This window comes from Syngnathus acus, chromosome 1 (assembly GCF_901709675.1).
Source record: "Syngnathus acus chromosome 1, fSynAcu1.2, whole genome shotgun sequence".
Classification (NCBI taxonomy): domain Eukaryota; kingdom Metazoa; phylum Chordata; class Actinopteri; order Syngnathiformes; family Syngnathidae; genus Syngnathus; species Syngnathus acus.
The window spans coordinates 11891741-11911306 of NC_051087.1; positions in this window are offsets into that span (position 1 = coordinate 11891741).

Genomic DNA, 19566 nt, shown 5'->3' on the forward strand with positions numbered 1-19566 from the left:
ACATTCCTTCTTTACATGGAAGAACTCTGTCAAAATGCCACCGGAGTCTTACAGTGTGCACAGAAGATTTGGAGGCGCCAACTCCTCCTGTAAGTGCGTCGTATGCTGCATCGTGTAGGTGTCAGTTCCACACAGAATTGAAATGAAGTTTTCCCTTCTATCATATCTACAAGATCATCCTAGTTCGTCTGTCTTTTCTTGTCCGTCCATCTGCGGCCCTCAGTGTTGCATGCATGCATGCGCCGCTTTGCTTCGAACTACTGTCACTCGGAGTGCGTCATAACACCTCACAGCAACAGCTTGTTCTTCCTCTTGCTCCCTGTGGTGCGAAACAGTGACACAAGTAATCACAGTTTCAATCAGCTTTTTTTTTGCCTCCTTCACTTCTGAATGGATCATGGTTGTGAGTGATGTTATCTGAGTCGCACTGCTAGCAGGTGGATATCGCTAATGGGATATTGAAGTCGAGGTGTGGTTGCTACCATGGTAACGGCACGCAGCCTTTGATTTCATTCATTCATCCAAGTAAACACCAACACTTAGCTGACAGAGAAACACACTGGTTACTTGTTCTTTGTTTCTCTATGTGTGCTATATCTTCTTGCTCGTTAAGAAATCCAATAATCATCTCAGGAAGTCGCCCCCACTGCCCAAAAACAGCGATGCACATGATGTAGGTACTGTAAGTTCTGCACGTTTCATTCTGGCACAATTTCTCTGTCACACTGCTACATCCACCGTGGCAGCATCTTTTTACCATCTGTCACATCGTCAACAACAAAGACACTCGTGCCAGTCTTCTCACTCGCCTCCTCTCAATGTTCTCTTTGTTTTCGAAAGGCCCCCGCCTTATGTCCTTCAATTGTCATCCTCCTTGCGTCATCACTTCCGCATGCTGGAAAAAAAGACATGCAGTTTGCAGCACAATAGAGTGACGTTCCATTTAAGGATCTATATTTTGAAAGTTGCGCATGCATGTATATGGCCTTGGACAAGGCACATTCAAAAGAGACATTTTGATCGCCTCTATGAGGGTTGAGGACCGATTTGGCGGGAAGCAGTGAGGAGAGGAAAGTGTGTTGTCAAAAAGTATTTAATTACAACAGTGTGTGTGTTTTCAAAACGTATTTCATTACAATAGTGTTCTACCTCCACAAGTTCAAAAGTTTATGAAACTGTTCACATTTTGGACGAACATGAACTTTGCTTCGTAAACGTTTTCGTGAATGAGCTCTTCTGGGGCTGTCGAACAGTTTTAGACTTCAAAATAAAACCTCGCTAAAGACACTGTAAACAAGGCTTATTTGGCGGGGAAAAAAAGGATTTGGCAAGCCCGGCCAAAACAGTCGCATGGTGCATGCGTCATTATAATGCGACGTGTACATGGAGGAGCAAACAAAGCACGATGACATTTCAATCAATCAGATGTCGCGTGATGAGTAGCCCCACTCGCCCTTTCTTGTTGGCAACGTTAAGGTGTCATCCTATGAGAGCATTCAGGAATTTTAGGAGAAGTGCTGTCACTGGTGTTGAACCACAAATTACCGTAATTTTCGGACTATAAGTCGCACCGGAGTATAAGTCGCACCAGCCATAAAATGCCCAAAAAAGTGAAAAAAAACATATATAAGTCGCTCCGGAGTATAAGTCGCATTTTGGGGGGCAATTTATTCGACAAAATCCAACACCAAGAACAGTCATGAACGAGCAACAACAGGCTAAACGATAGGTATGCTAACGTGACATAAACACAAACTAAGAGCTGAGAACGGCCCTGACGTAAAATTCAGAGTTATTCAAAAAACTATTACCGTTTTTTTCCGTGTATAATACGCCCCCATGTATAATACGCACCCTAACAATGGCATGTTGATGCTGGAAAAAAGCCTGTACCCATGTATAATACGCACCCAATTTTTTTTTTTTTTTTTTTTTTTTTTTTTTTAAGTCCCAATGATCGTCACACACGCAGGGAGGCAATGGGTCCCATTTTTATAGTCTTTGGTATGGTCTTAACTAGGCTGGATGTATTTTTTTTGTTGGCGTTGATTTCTCCGACTGCCCATAAAGGCACCACCGCGATCAGCTGAAAAGAGAGGAAAGTGACGTGCGGACATGTGAAAAAGGCGGCTCTGTATGGGAGAGACGTTGAAGAGGAATAATAACACCCTTGGAAACCAAAACTTGCCCCTCGTCGTGACTCGGAGCCGCAACAAATGTTTCGGATTTGTGTAGGGTACATTGTGACAGCAAACGAGCAGGTGATCGAGCAAGCGTCTGATACGAGAGCATTGCGTTCGTATGGAGCGTGTTTGAAGTGAACAGCAGAGACGAAAGGAACAAGGCAAAGTGTTGTGAAATAAAATATTACCTGTAATACGCATTTTGTTATTTGCTGATTGGATTAAACTATCACATTCATTGTCAGTCAAGAAGAGAAGAGGACTATTATCCCTTCTTTGACGAAATGACCAGAGCACAGTACAAACACACTATTGTTCTTTCGGTATTTATTCAACCCACATTCTTTCACAACATGACAAGAAGAGAACAATACATAAATCAATACTCGTACCAGTACCATGATTTTCTTAAAAAAAAAAAAAAAAAAAAAAAAAAAATTAAATAAAAATAAAAAAAATTTTAAAAAAATTGTACCCATGTATAATGCGCACCCCAGATTTTAGGACAATAAATTAGTTAAATTTTGCGTATTATACACGGAAAAAAACGGTACATAAATAACACGTTAATAAAACCATCTGTGTCACTCCAATTCATTAAATCCATCAATCGTCCTTTGTCAACAATGCGTGCGCACCGCTGACGGCTCTTGCACTTCAAAATATTCCACAGGCCCATATAACGATATATAAATTATATATCAAATAACTATTATATAAGCAATAATGTTATCAAACCATCTGTGCACTCTAAATCATTAAATCCATCGATCAAATTCCTCGTCCTTTGTCAACAACGCCGCGCGTGCGTGCGCCCTGACGTCAGCCTCGTCGTTATTCCACAGATCTACTATATAACTATATTGTAGCGTTAACAAAGTTCAAGGAAAGACGTGGGTTTGGTAAACGGCTCTTTATTTAACAAAACAAACTTACAGGCGTGTGGCGGCGTGGACTTCCAGCCACGGAAATGGAAGAGATCTCCATAGAATAGGACCGGGCGTGCGTAAAAGCCATGACCGAGCCCCATCCACCGTCCCCGGACAGCCACCCGGCCGAGCGCCGGCCCTCGACTTCCATCCACGGAGGTGAAAGACAGCTCGGTAGAGTAGGACCGGGCGTGCGTAAAAGCATTGTCCGAGCCCCATCCACCGTCCCTGGACAGCCACCCGGCCGAGCGCCGGCCCCCGACTTCAATCCACGGAAGTGAAAGAGAGCTCCGTCGAGTCAATCTTTGTCCTTTATGTAAACAACGCCGCGTCGCGCTGCTGACGTCGCGCTGCTGACGTCGCGCTGCTGACGTCGCGCTGCTGACCGCGACGTCGCGCTGCTGACGTCACTTGAAATTCAAATTACAGTAATCCCTTGCTACATTGTGGTTCGTTTATCGCGGTTTCATTTTTTTTTTTTTTTGAAATTTTTTGAAAACAAACATATAAGTCGCTCCTGAATATAAATCGCCCCCCCACCCAAACTATGAAAAAAAACGCGATTTATAGTCCGAAAATTACGGTACTCTCAATATGAATGTTTTTTGTTGTTTTAATAATTCATCTGGGCATTGCATCTTTATCTTTGCACTTTATTGTCCCAAATTCTAAATGTTTACTGGTTCTTTGGGCAAACAAGAAATAATCCATTCACTAAAAATGAAAAGTTAGTTAAAGTAAGTATAGTGTTACTTTTTGCACATTTGCACATCCTTTGTTTCCTAACTCAGTCTGGCACCTACCGTAGATAGTTTGTGTTTGCACATTCTGGGCCATAATGATGTTTTTGTTTCAAGTTAATAAAGAAAAAGACAATTCAAGCAATTTTCTCTTGCATTTGAGATTGTACGATGATAGCACCTGGATACTAGTGTGAATGGAATGGATGAAATTATTGAGAACATTGCCAGAGGGAAACAGCTTAAAGCAAGTTTTTTGTTTAGATTGGGGAGGAAAAGAACTTTATTTGAATTATGAAGTATGAACTGAACAAATTCATTTTAAAATTTGTTAACTAATCTCAACTAGTTTGTGAAGAAAATGAGCTTTCCCAACACTTAATTACAAAGTGCAATATAAAAGAAAACAAGGCACTATCGGATCATTAAATAACTGAATTAAATTCAAAAAGTAGATACTACGTAACAAACAAACAATCACATCAAAGTCACCAGGACATGACAATTGATAGGAATGACGCAAATAGGTAGGCAGGCAGGCAGGCACCTAAGAGCGGGCACATAAAGGATATAATATAGTATATAGTGATATAATAATAATAATATGATACTGATCATCATTGGGGATGCAAACGTTCCTTCATTTCGTAATGTCCCAGATGGGGGGAGACTTTGGAATCATTAAGAGTCAAACAGATCAACCCTGTGGAAATACTGCTCAATCATTTATTGCTAGCAGAATATAAAGGCAATGATCAAATAATCCATGCGGGGTGGTAGGTAGTGAAGAAGCACCCGGTGATTAGCGCTCGGAGGAAAGTGCTTTAGCTATCCAGCTTTTTTTTTAAGTGCCTCCCTGCAGTCACCACATGTGCTAACAATGTTTGTGTGGGCGGTACAAGGAAGCATGAGCAAAAAGTAGCAGGTTCAAAAGTAACAACTTGTTTCTTCCTGTTAGCAGAGGATTCAAGTTACATGACTTTGTTGAGTGCAATGTTTACCACAGTTTTTTTGTTGGCACTACTTTTCGTGTTGAGCAGGAAATAAATGGCAGAGCTTCTTTGCACTTTGTGTGGTGAGCCAGTGCGGGGCAGTGTGAATGGCTGCCCGTGAAAAGACAAAATGTGTCTCCTGTGTTGTGTATACAAAGTAGATTTATCTGAAAAGATGTCCACAGAGACAACAGCCTTCAGGAGAGGGCTCAAATGTCTCCCGAGCACTAAACGAGAGATCCACTGCAGAGCAACTAACAGACTTGACTTGAGTCAGATCTAAGTCACCAATTTTAGGACTCGAGACATGCTTGCATCATGAAATTACGTCTTAATGGATCTGACATTATTCAAGCTATAATCATGAGCAGTTATGAGTCTTCAAATATTAAAGTATTACAGTTTTAGGATGTGTGATGTTAAACTGGTGAGTATGCTTGATGACGCAATGGCTGGAAATGGTTTACACGACACTGCATTTACAAAGATTCCATAAAAGCCTCGGCCGTTTGACGCTGTATGATGCATTCTGATGTTGACAGTCCTGCGCAATGTTGCCTGTCACAAAACAAAAGCGTGGTGACGACATTGTAAGTTCTGGGAAACCTGTCTGCAAAGCAGAGTCGGCTTAGAATGAAGTTGTTTTTTTTTTAAAAAAGCCCACACGGGCCACGTTATATTTATGTCATGCAGCAGAAGCTTGGCATTCAATATTAAACACAATTAAAAATACTAAATACTACTAAATAAAAATCTATAATTAAAGATAGCATTTACATCCATTGTGTGCCTAGGAATGGATTTAGTAGGGCGCCTGTGCCTATAGCTGGTACTTCCTCCTCATGCACTCTCCCTCCCTCCCTCCCTCCCTCCCTCCCTCCTCTGCCATCCATATCCCCAACCTCCCACCCCCCAATCACCATTTCCTCTGCTTGCAGCCCTCTGTCCCCCATTTATTTTTAACCCACAGCCATGCCTCACGCCTGACGCACATGAATACGTAATGCAAAAACACAGAAAGCAAAGAAACTCAACATCTGAGATGGAGGCAGACAGCGAACTTCATAAAAACAGAAATGTTTTTTATTTTATGAAATGTCCCCTGTCGGACAACAACAAAATACGTACCTGCCAGCCTTTGTTGTTTTTCTTACGTTGGTATGAGTGATTACTTCTTCGTGCTTTATCTCTAAGCTATCTATCATGCTCACGCCCACTCGCTAATGTGACCAGAGAGACGAGGCGGTAAACACATCAAGTCTTACATCACTCATCAGTCAGTCTCTGACTTTTCATGGAGGCACAAAGTAAACATAGACACCGGTGCATGCCAACTACCAGACGTGAGAATGCATTGGAAAAGAATGCAAAATCTTGCAAAGAGATTTGAACATTTATTAATATGGACTGGAGACAAGAATCAGATAAAGACAAAGTAAGGAAATATTTTTCTCATATGATCACACTTTTTGCTCAAATTGCTTATGCACTTCACAGGATTCGCAGGTCTTAGTGCTCAATTTGGATTTCTGGGTGAAAAATATCCTCCAGGTCTGGCTCCAGAAGGTACTACGTACTCTTCCGTAAAGAAGGGGACCACATCCGGGTGAGAGAAATGTGGATCATTCATAATTGGTGTCTTTGAGCTATTCTTTATTTTGTCCCACATCCAGGACCTGTTTCTCATGGGTGCCCCTGCCAGGGACATAAATCCCCACAAATCTTGGGGAAGAAAATACACTCTGAGGTATTGCAAGGCTAGTCTACTGCTGGAAGATACTAGACCATCCTAAGACTCCATGCTTCATATTGATCTGTATTTCAAAACAAGTCTCCTGAAGTATGCATAATTTACTGTAATCTCCCCTGATTTATAAAATGTATTATATACAGTCGTATGCAAAAGTTTGGGCACCCCTGATCATTTTCAAGATTTTCCTTTATAAATCATTGGTTGTTCGGATCAGCAATTTCAGTTAAACATATCATATAGCAGACAAACACAGTAATATTTGAGAAGTGAAATGAGGTTTACAGAAAAGTGTGCAATCATTACTTGAACAAAAGTAGGTAGGCAGGCGCATAAATTTTGGCACCCCACAGAAAAATCCTGCTTTTGTAGAAATAACAGCCTCTAAACGCTCCCAATATGATGATGTATTTAACTGAAATTGCTGATCCGAACAACCCATCATTTATAAAGGAAAATCATGAAAATGATCAGGGGTGCTCAAACCTTTGCATACGACTGTATATATGTATGCAAATGTTTCACAAGATCTGTCCTTGCAAAACTACAATTGAAAACACCCTGTTTTTTATAGATGATGAATGTGATGAATGAATGAATGTTTATCAGCATTTACTGAATAATGTTTCACACACACCACTAAACCCTCGCCCCCTCAAAACACACGCACAAAATGCACTTCAATGGGTGTCAATTGCGCATGCGGGGTGTCCCGATATCTATTCCATGCAAATAATGGGATTCAACTATACTTTGTTGTCCATATACCTCTCAGAAGTAATTGCATGCAACTGTGAGTTACAGTATCAAATGAAGAACTCACTATTTCCTTTATTTCTCTCAGGCCTTCTGTTTTAATTGAGATCCTCTTTCCTGTGCTACTCTTTTCCACTTTTTCATTGATTTTCATGTCATGTATTATTTGTGCCCTCTCTGCATCCATTGCAGCCTGGTGATCCTGAAAGGGGGATCCTTCCATCTGTGGTCCCTTCTCAAGGTTTCTCATTTTCCCCCGGTAGAGGTTTTTTGAGTTTTTCCTTGCCCTTTTGGGAGCTTAAGATCAGGCGATGCTTTGAGAATAATTGTCAATTTTTGTCTATGTGAAGCCCTTTGAGACTGCTTGTGATTTAGGGCTATACAAATAAACTTGACTTGACTTGACTTGACTTCTGACTTCATACATGCTTCAAGCAATGCCCAAGTGACCCGATACCTCAGTGGAAATTTAATGAGCCTGAGGAAGGAGATGTTGAGAACTCTTTTCATTTCCTTGAGAAGGTTTTACCAGATGGATGGAACACTGTGGCAAGGGAAGTGAAAGTGACACAGTGGACATTGGCTGTGTGTGTGTGAGTGTGTGTGAGTGCGTGTGTGTGTGTGTGTGTGTGCGTGTGTGTGCATGTATAATGTGTGTGTGCGCCCACATTAAGGCCTTGATGCGTCTCTCCTCTTCACTCATTTAGCAGCATTATACGTCAAAGGGCCATTAGCTATCCCAAATTGTTCAACACTTGAGACGTACCCAATTCTCAGTGACATCAGAAGGAGGGCTCGAAATAAGAGTAGCCATGTGTGCGATGTGATGCCTTTGACTGCAGTCCACTCATGTTTCATCCATATGAATGTGAGTGAGCTGTATTTTGTGCGTGTGTGTGCTTGGTACTGACGTCAATACTCCTCCATTCCTGATTTAACGGAATAGGGGAGGTCTCATAGCACCTTGTAGGAGTCAGTGAGCTCTATTTATACGTAGATGGAAGTAAACTAGGTGTGAATCTAACAGGTGAAGTTTCACATGATCAATGCCTAGATGAGAGCATGAAGGTGTTTGGTGGCATATTTTTTTGAGTGTATGTTTTCAAATTACACATATTCTTTTTGAGGTTTCTGGGCCACACCAAGGGATAAAGCAAGCAGTCGCAAGGGGAAAAGAATGAAATTGTATTATCCAAAGCCAGGTCAGTTTGGCCTAATGATGTTCAGTTGGACCCAGCGAGGCCTTCTCTGTTAGCCTAAACCACAGGTGTCAAACTCAAGGCCCGGGTGCCAGATACGGCCCGCAACATCATTTTATGTGGCCCGCGAAGACAAATTGTGCATCAAATTTAAACCCTACTTTGAAACCCTAACTTCAGCATGAAATCCTACTATGAAACCCTAACCCTAGCTTTAAACCCAAGTTTGAAACCCTGACTCTAGTATGAACCCTACTTTGAAACCGTAACCCTAGCTTTAAACCCTACTTTGAAACCTTAACCCTAGCTTTAAACCTTACTTTGAAACCCTAACCCTAGCTTTAAACCCTACTTTGAAGCCCTAACCCTATTATGAAACCCTACTTTGAAGCCCTGACCCTAGCTTTAAACCCTACTTTGAAACCCTAACTTTAGTAGTTTTTTTAGTTTTTCCTTGCCCTCCTGGGGGTGAAGATCAGGGCGTGTCGTTAATATTTGATAACTGTGGGCATGTGAAGCACTTTGAGACATTTCTGTGATCAAGGGCTATATAAATAAATTTGATTTGACTTTTGAGTAATTTTAAAAATTGGGAGAGTTGTTTTCATGCTGAAACCACTACAAAAAAAAAATCCGCCGAGATTCCAAAAGTAAAACCTGTCTACCCACTCAACCCCCTAAAAAGACCAATATGGTGTTGCCCTACTGGTAAGTGTTGGCAGACACTAAGACCAGATGGTCACCAGCTATCACCAGCTCCTGGCTGAGCCCTAGTAACACGTTGATTCTGCTCTGTGGCTACGGTTCAATTAATTGAGTGGGTGGCCCAGTGACCGACGGCTCAGCTGTTTGAATCTTGGGTGTTTTGTCTGACTCTTGTTCTTTCATTTTGCTTTTGCTATTGGTCTAGCAGTTGGGTGGATGGATGGATGGATGGATGGATGGATGGATGGATGGATGGATGGATGGATGGATGGATGGATGGATGGATGGATGGATGGATGGATGGATGGATGGATGGATGGATGGATGGATGGATGGATGGATGGATGGATATAAGCTCATCAGTTTGAACATCAAATACCCTGAACCGGTTGAATACAGGTTGAAAAGGACTTACAGATCATTGTATTATCCTTTTATTTATACATTTCACACAACAACCCAAACCCAGTCGGAATTGGGGTGACACTTTACCAGGATAGCAACAACCTTGGGTTCTCATTATTTCTATCAACAGAACAGCCAACTGAGATGCAGTCTACATTGTAAATGAAACAACCTCACCACGGACCTGCTGCAACTCACAGCAGCAACACACCAGGATGCTGACATTCATTTCACTTCTTACAATCCTAACACTTAATGCAACACGTTGAGAATGACATCATCGAAGTGTGAACAGGATCCAATGCGAACAAAGGTGTTTTAACGCAACACTAAAACTACTGCAGTAGAATAATAACACTGGTTACACACCCACTGGATTCTTCATAAGTACACCTGTACAGTCTATTGAAATGCAAGACAAGAGTTTTAGCAGAATGTCTGCTTGATAACAGACATGTTTTGGGTTAATGTGCTTGATGCATTGTCTTTGTCTCAAAACCTACATCCCCTTAATCGGTATCACAACGAACAAAGACCATGATGCTTCCCAATCTGTCCGTGAAAAAGTAAGAAAACAAGCTGGGAACATCTGCACTCATGAGCTCTATTTTACGACCTTTGAACTCTCCAACCTCCAAAAGACAAATTTCACACTTGTCGGGATCATTAAGGGTGAAAAGGGCGGCGTTCAAAAACAGACCGGAACTTTCCATTCAGCTTTCATCTATCCATTTTCTACACCGCTTGTCCCAACGGGGGTCGCAGGCGTGCTGGAGCCTATCCAAGCAGTCATCGGACAGTAGGCAGGGGACACCCTGAACCGGTTGTCAGCCAATCGGAGGGCACACAGAGACAAACAACCAGCCGCACTCGCACTCACACCTAGAGGCAATTTGGAGTGCTCAATCGGCTTACCAAGCATGTTTTTTTTGGGATGTGGGAGGAAACCGGAGTGCCCAGAGAAAACCCACGCTGACACGAGACAGAACATGCAAACTCCACACAGGGAGGGTGGGAGGTGGAATTGAACCCGCACCCTCCAAATTGTGAGGCGGACATGCTAACCAGTGCGTCACTGTGCCACCTTCAGCTTTCATAATTATTCATATTCATGCAGTTATACATTTTGTGCAGCCTTTTTCAAAGCTGACATGGGGCTAGAAGCCAGCAATAGGTCTACCTTAGAGCAGGTGTCACAAATTATTTATTTATTCATTCATTCATTCATTCATTCATTCATTCATTCATTCATTCATTTATTTACGCCGCGCTAACAAACATTCGAGAGGTGATGTCAGGCCTAGAGAACACAATCTTACTCGCATCTCGTTTAAATATCCTTCGATAGATACGCACCCTGACCGACCGATTACGCTTAAACTCGGTTTTATGAATATTAGATCGCTTCATACAAAAGCAGTTCTCGTTAATGACCTCATCACGGAACATAATCTAAACGTTTTTGGTCTCTGCGAGACCTGGTTAAAACCTAATGAACTGCTGCCGCTTAATGAGGCCTCGCCTCCAAATTTTGTGAGCTCGCATGTGGCGCGTCCTCGAAAAAAGGGTGGGGGTGTCGCCCTCATCTCGAATTCTGAGCTGAGACTTAGGCCTCGTTCGACCAATGTATTTAAAACATTTGAAGTTCTCACTGTCCGATCCACCGCTTTACCGTCATTTTATCTTGCTGTTATTTACCGTCCACCCGGGGCTTACTCTGGCTTCCTGGATGAATTTTCAGAATTCGTGGCTGATCTCGTAACCAATGCCGATAATATAATTATCATGGGTGATTTCAACATCCACATGAATTTACCGTCAGAGCCACTTACTTCGGCGTTTCAGACTTTAACTGATATGTTTGGTTTTTCGCAAGCCGTACAGGCAGCAACGCATAAGAATGGAAATACCATAGATCTGGTATTATCCCGAGGACTTGCAACCTCAAATATAGCAGTGCTGCCATACACTACTGTTTTGTCTGATCATTACTTAATAAAATTTGAAATTTTAGTTTCTTGTCAAAGACAAGAGAGCAATCGGAATTATAGGAGCCGTAATTTTAACTCCATGACTGCAACTGCGCTATCTGAGTTACTGTCGCCGGCAACTGCCATATTTCCCGCGTACACCGGCTCTGTTGATAACCTTACAAATGAATTCAATGCGACATTGTTAAATGCCATTGACTCTGTGGCGCCGTTATGTCTGAAAACTCGCCGTAGATTGCCTACTCCGTGGTTCACGGATGAAACGCGTACGCTTAAGCAATTATGTAGAAAGCATGAGCGCAGATGGCGTCTAACCAAACTTGAGGTTTTCCATCAGGCATGGCAGGACAGCCTCCTGAAATATAAAGATGCGCTTATTTTAGCAAAAACTCGGTATTTCTCGCAAGTTATTAATCTCAATAAAAACAATCCGAAACACCTATTTGATACAGTGGCAAAGCTGACTCTACGCCAGCCGACCCCCGATAATTCCTTCCACTCAGCTGACGAGTTCATTAAATTTTTTGCTCAAAAGGTTGAGTCCATTAGGGACGAGATCAAGAATACCATTCCAGTCGTGCGGTCGAGCCCGCCGTGTACCAACGCTGATGATCATGCAACAACCCTCTCAACTTTTAATAGCGTGTCCCTTGAAAGGCTTACACAAATGGTTAGTGCGGCTAAACAAACAACATGTTTGCTCGACCCTCTTCCAGCCAAACTACTTAAAGAATTATTTCATATTTTAGGACCGTCTGTCTTAAATATAATCAAGCTGTCTGTCTCCTCTGGGATAGTGCCAACAGCCTTCAAAACCGCTATCATTAAACCGCTGCTTAAGCGACCAAATCTTGACCCGGACTGTCTCAGTAATTATAGGCCAGTTTCAAACCTCCCATTTATAGCAAAACTTCTTGAAAAAGTAGTAGCACAGCAGCTTAATGATTACATGGTCGCCAATAATCGATATGACTCTTTTCAGTCTGGTTTTAGAGCTAATCATTCCACTGAGACAGCACTTGCTAAAGTGACTAACGATCTCCTCATAGCTATGGATTCAAACACTTCATCTGTACTGTTACTACTCGATCTTAGTGCTGCCTTCGACACTGTAGACTTTGATATTTTATTAGGGCGTCTTAAAAGTTGTGTTGGTATTTCAGGGTCAGCACTAGGCTGGTTCCATTCCTATCTATCAAATAGGACGCACCGAGTGGTCCATGGCAATGCGTCCTCTGAGCTCTATAATGTTACGTGTGGTGTCCCACAGGGATCGGTTCTCGGACCAATTTTATTTAATATTTATATGATCCCGCTTGGGGACATAATACGTAAATATAATATTAGTTTTCAATGCTACACGGATGACACCCAATTATATATGCCATTATCGATGACAGATCCGCGTGATTGTTGTAATCTTGAGGCATGCCTTGCGGAGATCAAGCAATGGATGTCTCTCAACTTCCTTCGTCTTAACCCAGATAAAACTGAGATGTTGATAATTGGTCCAACTCGTTTTCAACACTTGTTCAAGGAAACCGCTATAACTATAGATAACCGTACTATCACTCAGAGCGATACTGTAACTAATCTCGGGGTAATGTTTGACCAAACTCTCTCCTTTCAAAAGCACATTAAGAATATAACCAGAATTGCGTTCTTTCACCTTCGTAATATTGCAAAGATTCGTCCGATCCTCTCGACCGGTGATGCGGAAACTATTATACATGCGTTCGTCACGTCGCGCCTGGACTACTGTAATGTACTATTCTCTGGTCTTCCTAAGTCCCGCATCAAAAGTCTACAGTTAGTACAAAATGCTGCTGCAAGGCTGCTCTCACGGACAAGAAAATTTGATCACATTACCCCAATATTAGCCAACTTACATTGGCTCCCGGTCCATTTAAGATGTGACTTCAAGGTTCTTCTATTAACCTATAAATCATTGCATGGCTTAGCGCCTTCGTATCTCGTCGACCTAGTTGTTCCTTATGCTCCGTCTCGTAACCTTCGTTCGCAAAACGCTACCCTTTTAGCGACACCGAGGGCCAAGAAAGTGTCTGCAGGGTCTAGAGCATTTTCTATCCGGGCTCCAGAGCTTTGGAATGCCCTCCCAATGGATATTAGGACTGCTACCTCAGTAGGAACATTTAAGACACGTTTAAAGACACATTTCTATGACATGGCCTTTAACTAACTTGGAGTGGCCGATTCGGCCGGAGTTTGTTTTGTTTTCTCTCCCCCCCCTCTCCCCGGCCGGGGAGGTGGTTAGGTGGCACCGAAGCTGACAGCGGCTATCTGGATTCTTGTGGGCTAATTCAGGTTGGGGGAACTGCAGCTCAACCTCCACAGCCAGGATAGCAGAGGGCTCCTCTGGCAGCCCTTCGCTCTGACTTGGACATCTACTTTTGATTTTCATATTATGTATTATTTGTGCCCTCTCTGCATCCATTACAACCTGGTGATCCTGAAAGGGGGATCCTTCCATCTGTGGTCCCTTCTCAAGGTTTCTCATTTTCCCCGGGCAGGGGTTTTGAGTTTTTCCTTGCCCTTTTGGGAGCTTAAGATCAGGGGATGCTTTGAGAATAATTGTCAATTTTTGTCTATGTGAAGCCCTTTGAGACTGCTTGTGATTTAGGGCTATACAAATAAACTTGACTTGACTTGACTTGAATTTATTTATTTAGTCTTCCAAAAGTTCGACATAGGTCATTGGGCGACGCTGGGCGAGAAGTTTTCTTTAAATAGGTTTAGTTTCTTTCTTTCTGACAAATGTCTTATTCCATTCAAGACAGAAAATTGCTTTCTGACCGTTTTAGCTGTCACTTCAGCCTTTGTCAGAGCTGTCACTGCTTCCATTGCTGACATGTCTAAAAATTGCCTGGAAAAGAAGAAATTCTAAAGTTATTTAAAAAAAAAAAAAAGATGACACCACAGAGATAGGACGCATTGAGCTATTTGCCTGCTGACAGGTTGAATATTAGATCAATCGAAGGACAAAACTGTTTTTATAGAAAGCAACGTTTTGTGGGAATTCAAAATGTTTGCCTGTAAGAACACAAAGGTTGATTTTTTTTGGTGTTGTTGCAGTTAGGTGTGCGATGGTCATTCACCAAATCAAATTTGATTACAACAGTCCCATTTTGTATAGATCAGCCATATTGCTTTCTGTAGTTGACTTGAGAACGCACATGCACAATTTTGACCTCAGGCTCATGGGATATACAAGCCAGGTGTCACAAGTGCAACTTATAGTATGCTGTCCGTTTTGTGCTTTGGCCAAGCATGCATCCTCCTCATCGATCCATGTTTAGTTCACAATGGAATGCAAGCAGACCGAGGACCCACAGGCGAGATGCATTAATAGTTCATCAGTCTTTGTATAATTCCAGAGTTCCAGTGTGTTCTAGCAAAGAATGGATGAGGAAGAAGACGGTTGGCATCTTTCAATAATGCATATATGCATTTTGCACACAGGTAAGACATAATTTGTCACCCACAAAATTCGCACATGGCCTAAACTCCGCAAAAGAGACAGGGATTGAAAGTTTTTCTGATATCAGTGCATTCGTATAAGAAAGAAATCAGGTTCATGTCATTTTCTAGTTTCTAAATGACCGTGAGTCTATTTGAACTGCAACTCACGGTCCACTGACAACTTCGTAAATGCTCACCAGTGACCTCAGCGCAATGGCCCTAAGTTCCCTTGTTGGTACAGACAGATCTGAATGGGCGGGAGAAGTAGAAACATTTAAAAAAAACAACAACAACCAAACACCTGATGAATATGACCGTGTTTTCTTCACAGCCCAAAATACACAGCAGCTCCTCATGACATCTTGTCGTTGACAGCTGCCTCCTTCAATAAGTATTAGCATGTTGGGTAATATTGACGTCAAGACAGAAGGTAAACTGCTGTGCCGTGATACCACATGCTTCACACTAACATGACACTGACATTTCTTTTTGCATGTATTTGCACTGTACCTGAATAGACATCATGGTTATCTCCGACATCTTGCTCTTAGCTGTTTTCACATTGATGTTAAATTTAGATTTTTCTCCAGTCAGGATATCTGAGAAAGAAGAGGAATAAATACTTATGAATGATATTTTTAAAACATTGATGTCACCGAGTTGCTTTGGGAATTGGAGGAAGATGTGGTGGATAAACTGCATCTCAGTTGTCATGGGAAAAAAAAGCATACTTCTTTTGTGACAACTCTGAGTTTGCCAAGCACACAGGATGTGAAGCACTCTGGCTGACATTGCATATATAGAACCTTTTTGTGGGTGTCATTATTCCCACCTGCCTCTTCCTGATTCTCTGCACTCGTGCTCTCAAAGCTGTGACAAAATCGAATCATCACCTGTGCCATATATACATGTCATGTAAATCTCCAACTGACTTATCATTTGCACGTATACATATAGGGTATGTAAAAATAGCATGTCAATTACAGACTGCAGGGAAAGGAGACAGTGAGAGAAAGTTGCTGAGCTGAGCTCAGAAGAGAAATACCCCCGACATCAAAAAGGGATCGATGTGAATTAGTGCTAGAGCTTCAAATATGACCCTAAAGTTTCAAAAACATTTTATCTTTATTTGTACATTTACAGCCTTCTGAGCACCTATAAAACTACATCAAAAACTCAGAGTTAATTGATCCTTCTAAGTCTCGGTTGTCGCTACCTGTTATGCGGGGGCATCTTCAGCACCCTGGCCAGTTCCGTTCCCCTGCACACCACCAATACTATTCCATGACGCACATCAATCACAGCCACTCCCACAGTAATCACCGCTGATTACCTGTCACCTGCTCATCTACTCCACGACTTAAACCCCGCATTCCCGTCACCCCCTGTCAGATTGGCCCTTTATGCTCATTGCGTCTATCCTAGTTTCCAATTGATTTCTGTTGCTGATCCTGCTTGCTTGTCCGTCTGACCGAATTACCCTGAGCGCCACCTGCCCTGACCTCTCACCTGTTCTCTGACCACGATTCTGCCAACTGGTTGCCCGATCCTCTGCTTGTCCTGTCAGGTTTCACCCGTCCCCAAGTAGAAGATTGCATTGCCCCTTGTCTGCAGCGACGCACAAGACACCCGTTTTGTGCCGGCCCACTCGAAGACCTGCTGTGCGCAATCCCAGCGCTGGTTCCGCTCGCCAGCGATCTAGTCACTCCCCCTCATCCTTGTCTTTCTCCAAAACCCAAAATAAAAACAACAAAACAAGTGCTGCGCAGTCGGTCGTCCTGTCTCATTTCTGAACAATCTGACCACCAAAACGACAAATGCGCACTGGAAGAGATGGACCGCTTGGTGCGCACGGAGGGCCGACTGGACGAATTAACCAAGGAGGTCAAGGGCCTGTCCCAGTTGGTTCAACAGCTGCAGCAAAGCATCAATCCTCAGCCAAGCCCCCTCTCCATCGGCCCTGCGCAACTGCATCCCCCTACCGAAGCCCTGTCAGCTCAAGCTTCGGCGTTGGTCCCGGAAGCCCCAGAACTCAAGGTCGGGAACCCTTAACAATTCAATGGTGTCCAGCGCCGTTTAAGCCTGCAAAATCCTTAGGATCCGCCAGGAAAACCGTCCCTTCGTCGACTATGCCCTGGACTTCCGGACCGTGGCCCGATGACGCTAGTTAAAGGACGGACTGCTGTCTGAGGATCTCTCAACCCTTGATGAAGCAATAGACCTGACTGCGCGGATTGATCGTCAAATCCAGGGGTGGAGAAAGGAACGGGGCAGGTCAGGGGCATCAGTCCCCTGGGCCCAAAATAACAGGTGGACCACCCGATCCATGTCACCTCCAACTGGAGGTTGAACATGCCACCCTGACACCTGAGGAACGCCAGTTTGCAGTGAACTGCACTCCATCATGCATTTATTTTCTCATACTTTATTTACCTTTTTTTGCTACAGAAGAGAAGCCAAATATAACAAGAATCTTCTCTTGGGTGCTAATGTTCTAATCGGTCAGTGTATTGCCTGCAATTACTTCTGCAGTGAGCTCTCCCATGCAAATTATTTTTAAACCTCCTCCCATGGTTGCAATTTTAAATGATTACTTTCAGCCTCATATTGAAAAATCTTGTCGTGTGACTGTTTCACACCATTCGTGATACAGTTCTGCAGTCACCAAGACAAACATTAGCAGGGAAAGCAATAAGTGAGGTGAAGCAATAATGCTCAACCTCTGGAGGTTCTTATTGAGTGAACCATCTTCCCATTATTACAGTGGAAGGCAGCTGTTAAATTAAGTAAGACTGTCTTTCTTTTTCTGGAACGTGTCTGTCTGGGAAGAGGTTACGTGCCATAGTAATGACCAGAAGCCATTCATTCAACAGCACGCTTGGGAGGCAACACATTTTAGAAAAGAATGCAGCTGCACCGATCAAGTCACGTGACATGTCAAAGAACTGTGAAGTATGGAAGAAAACAGAATTTACTTCATACTGTACTCATCTCGAACCCAAAATGACTTTTGAGTGCCCAGATGAAACACTATCCTGCAGGAAGGCACACACTTATTGTTGTGAATGTTGCAATTGTCATGATCTTAGTTTTGGGTGTCATCAATGTGGTGGTTGACACATCTGCTTCTCAACTGAAATTTCGTGAAGTTGCCGATATGTGGGCTTCTTGTGGCAGCCCTGTTTCGAGCGAATTATGGCTGGCCACAGTTGACTCTGAAGCCAGCCACGTTTCACTCTGAGGCGGCCATGACGGCACAATAGCCCGGCTGGATCTCGTCGATATTTTTTTTAAATCCCCTTCCACTGTGGTGTCCTGAAACGTCCCTGAGCTTGCCAGCTGATACACTGATTAGATTTGCACAAGACGCAGATGTGTTGTCGCCACTAGGCCATTTTTCCCAAATTGAGAGGGTATCTAGCAATCATGAAAATGTGTATCCAATTTCGCCGTGATTATGACAGAGATTCAGCCTCCGTCATAATGACGCCAAAATTGGATCCACTCATTTTGCATGCCTTATGACTGTTATCATCTATAGCGAATGAATTGAATTAAAAACAAAACAAAAAAGGAGTCAAACACACAGACTCCTTTTGATCTGTTATGCATTTAACAATGGGAAAAAATGGATTCTGGCCAGGCAAGTACCCGCACTCCTTTACTATAAAGCCACACTATTGGAACATGTGCAGAATGTGACTAGGCAATGTCTTTCTAAAAAAGCCATTTCTTGTATGGCAACTCCATTGGAATTGGGATTTTTACAGTATGATGTAATCAATTTTAATTAAACAAAAAAAAAGAGCACAAGTTATAAACATTTTGTTTTATTTAAAAATAAATTATTGAATCAATGACCTGACTTGACTTACATAAGACAAAATGACTTTGGACTTGTGGTTTAAAGCTTTGGCGAAACACTCAAGACTCAAGATTTGCATGTGACCTTCTCTGCTTGCACCTTTCCCTCCAGTGTTTAGTGAACTTCCTTAGCAGGCGGAGCTGAGGGCCGCATAAATGAACCAAAAAAGGGAAGCGGCCAAGAACAAAGGGAAGTGAGAAAAAAGGATGCACTCTTGTCGCAATCATTTTCTTCTCTACTCAGGACTTTTACTCTCAAATAATTTAATGGCAAAAGTGTGTGATGCAAGTCCACTGTGTAAAAGAACAACTGAAAATGCATGTTAAAATGAATGAAGAATGTAAAACTATCCCACAAAAAGATTTTTAGTATCTGCAGTCAAAGTTCAAAAGTACAAACCTCTTATGATTGCTTATTCTGGACCGATCTGTCTCATTATTCACATGAAAATGCAGAGTTACAGCTGTCGTAATACTGCAATGAGCTCAATTCTTCTTTTTGTAGTATTTTTACAACACTTATTCCAGAGGACAAACAACATCAACAGGTGTTGAGAGGAAAGACACCAGCG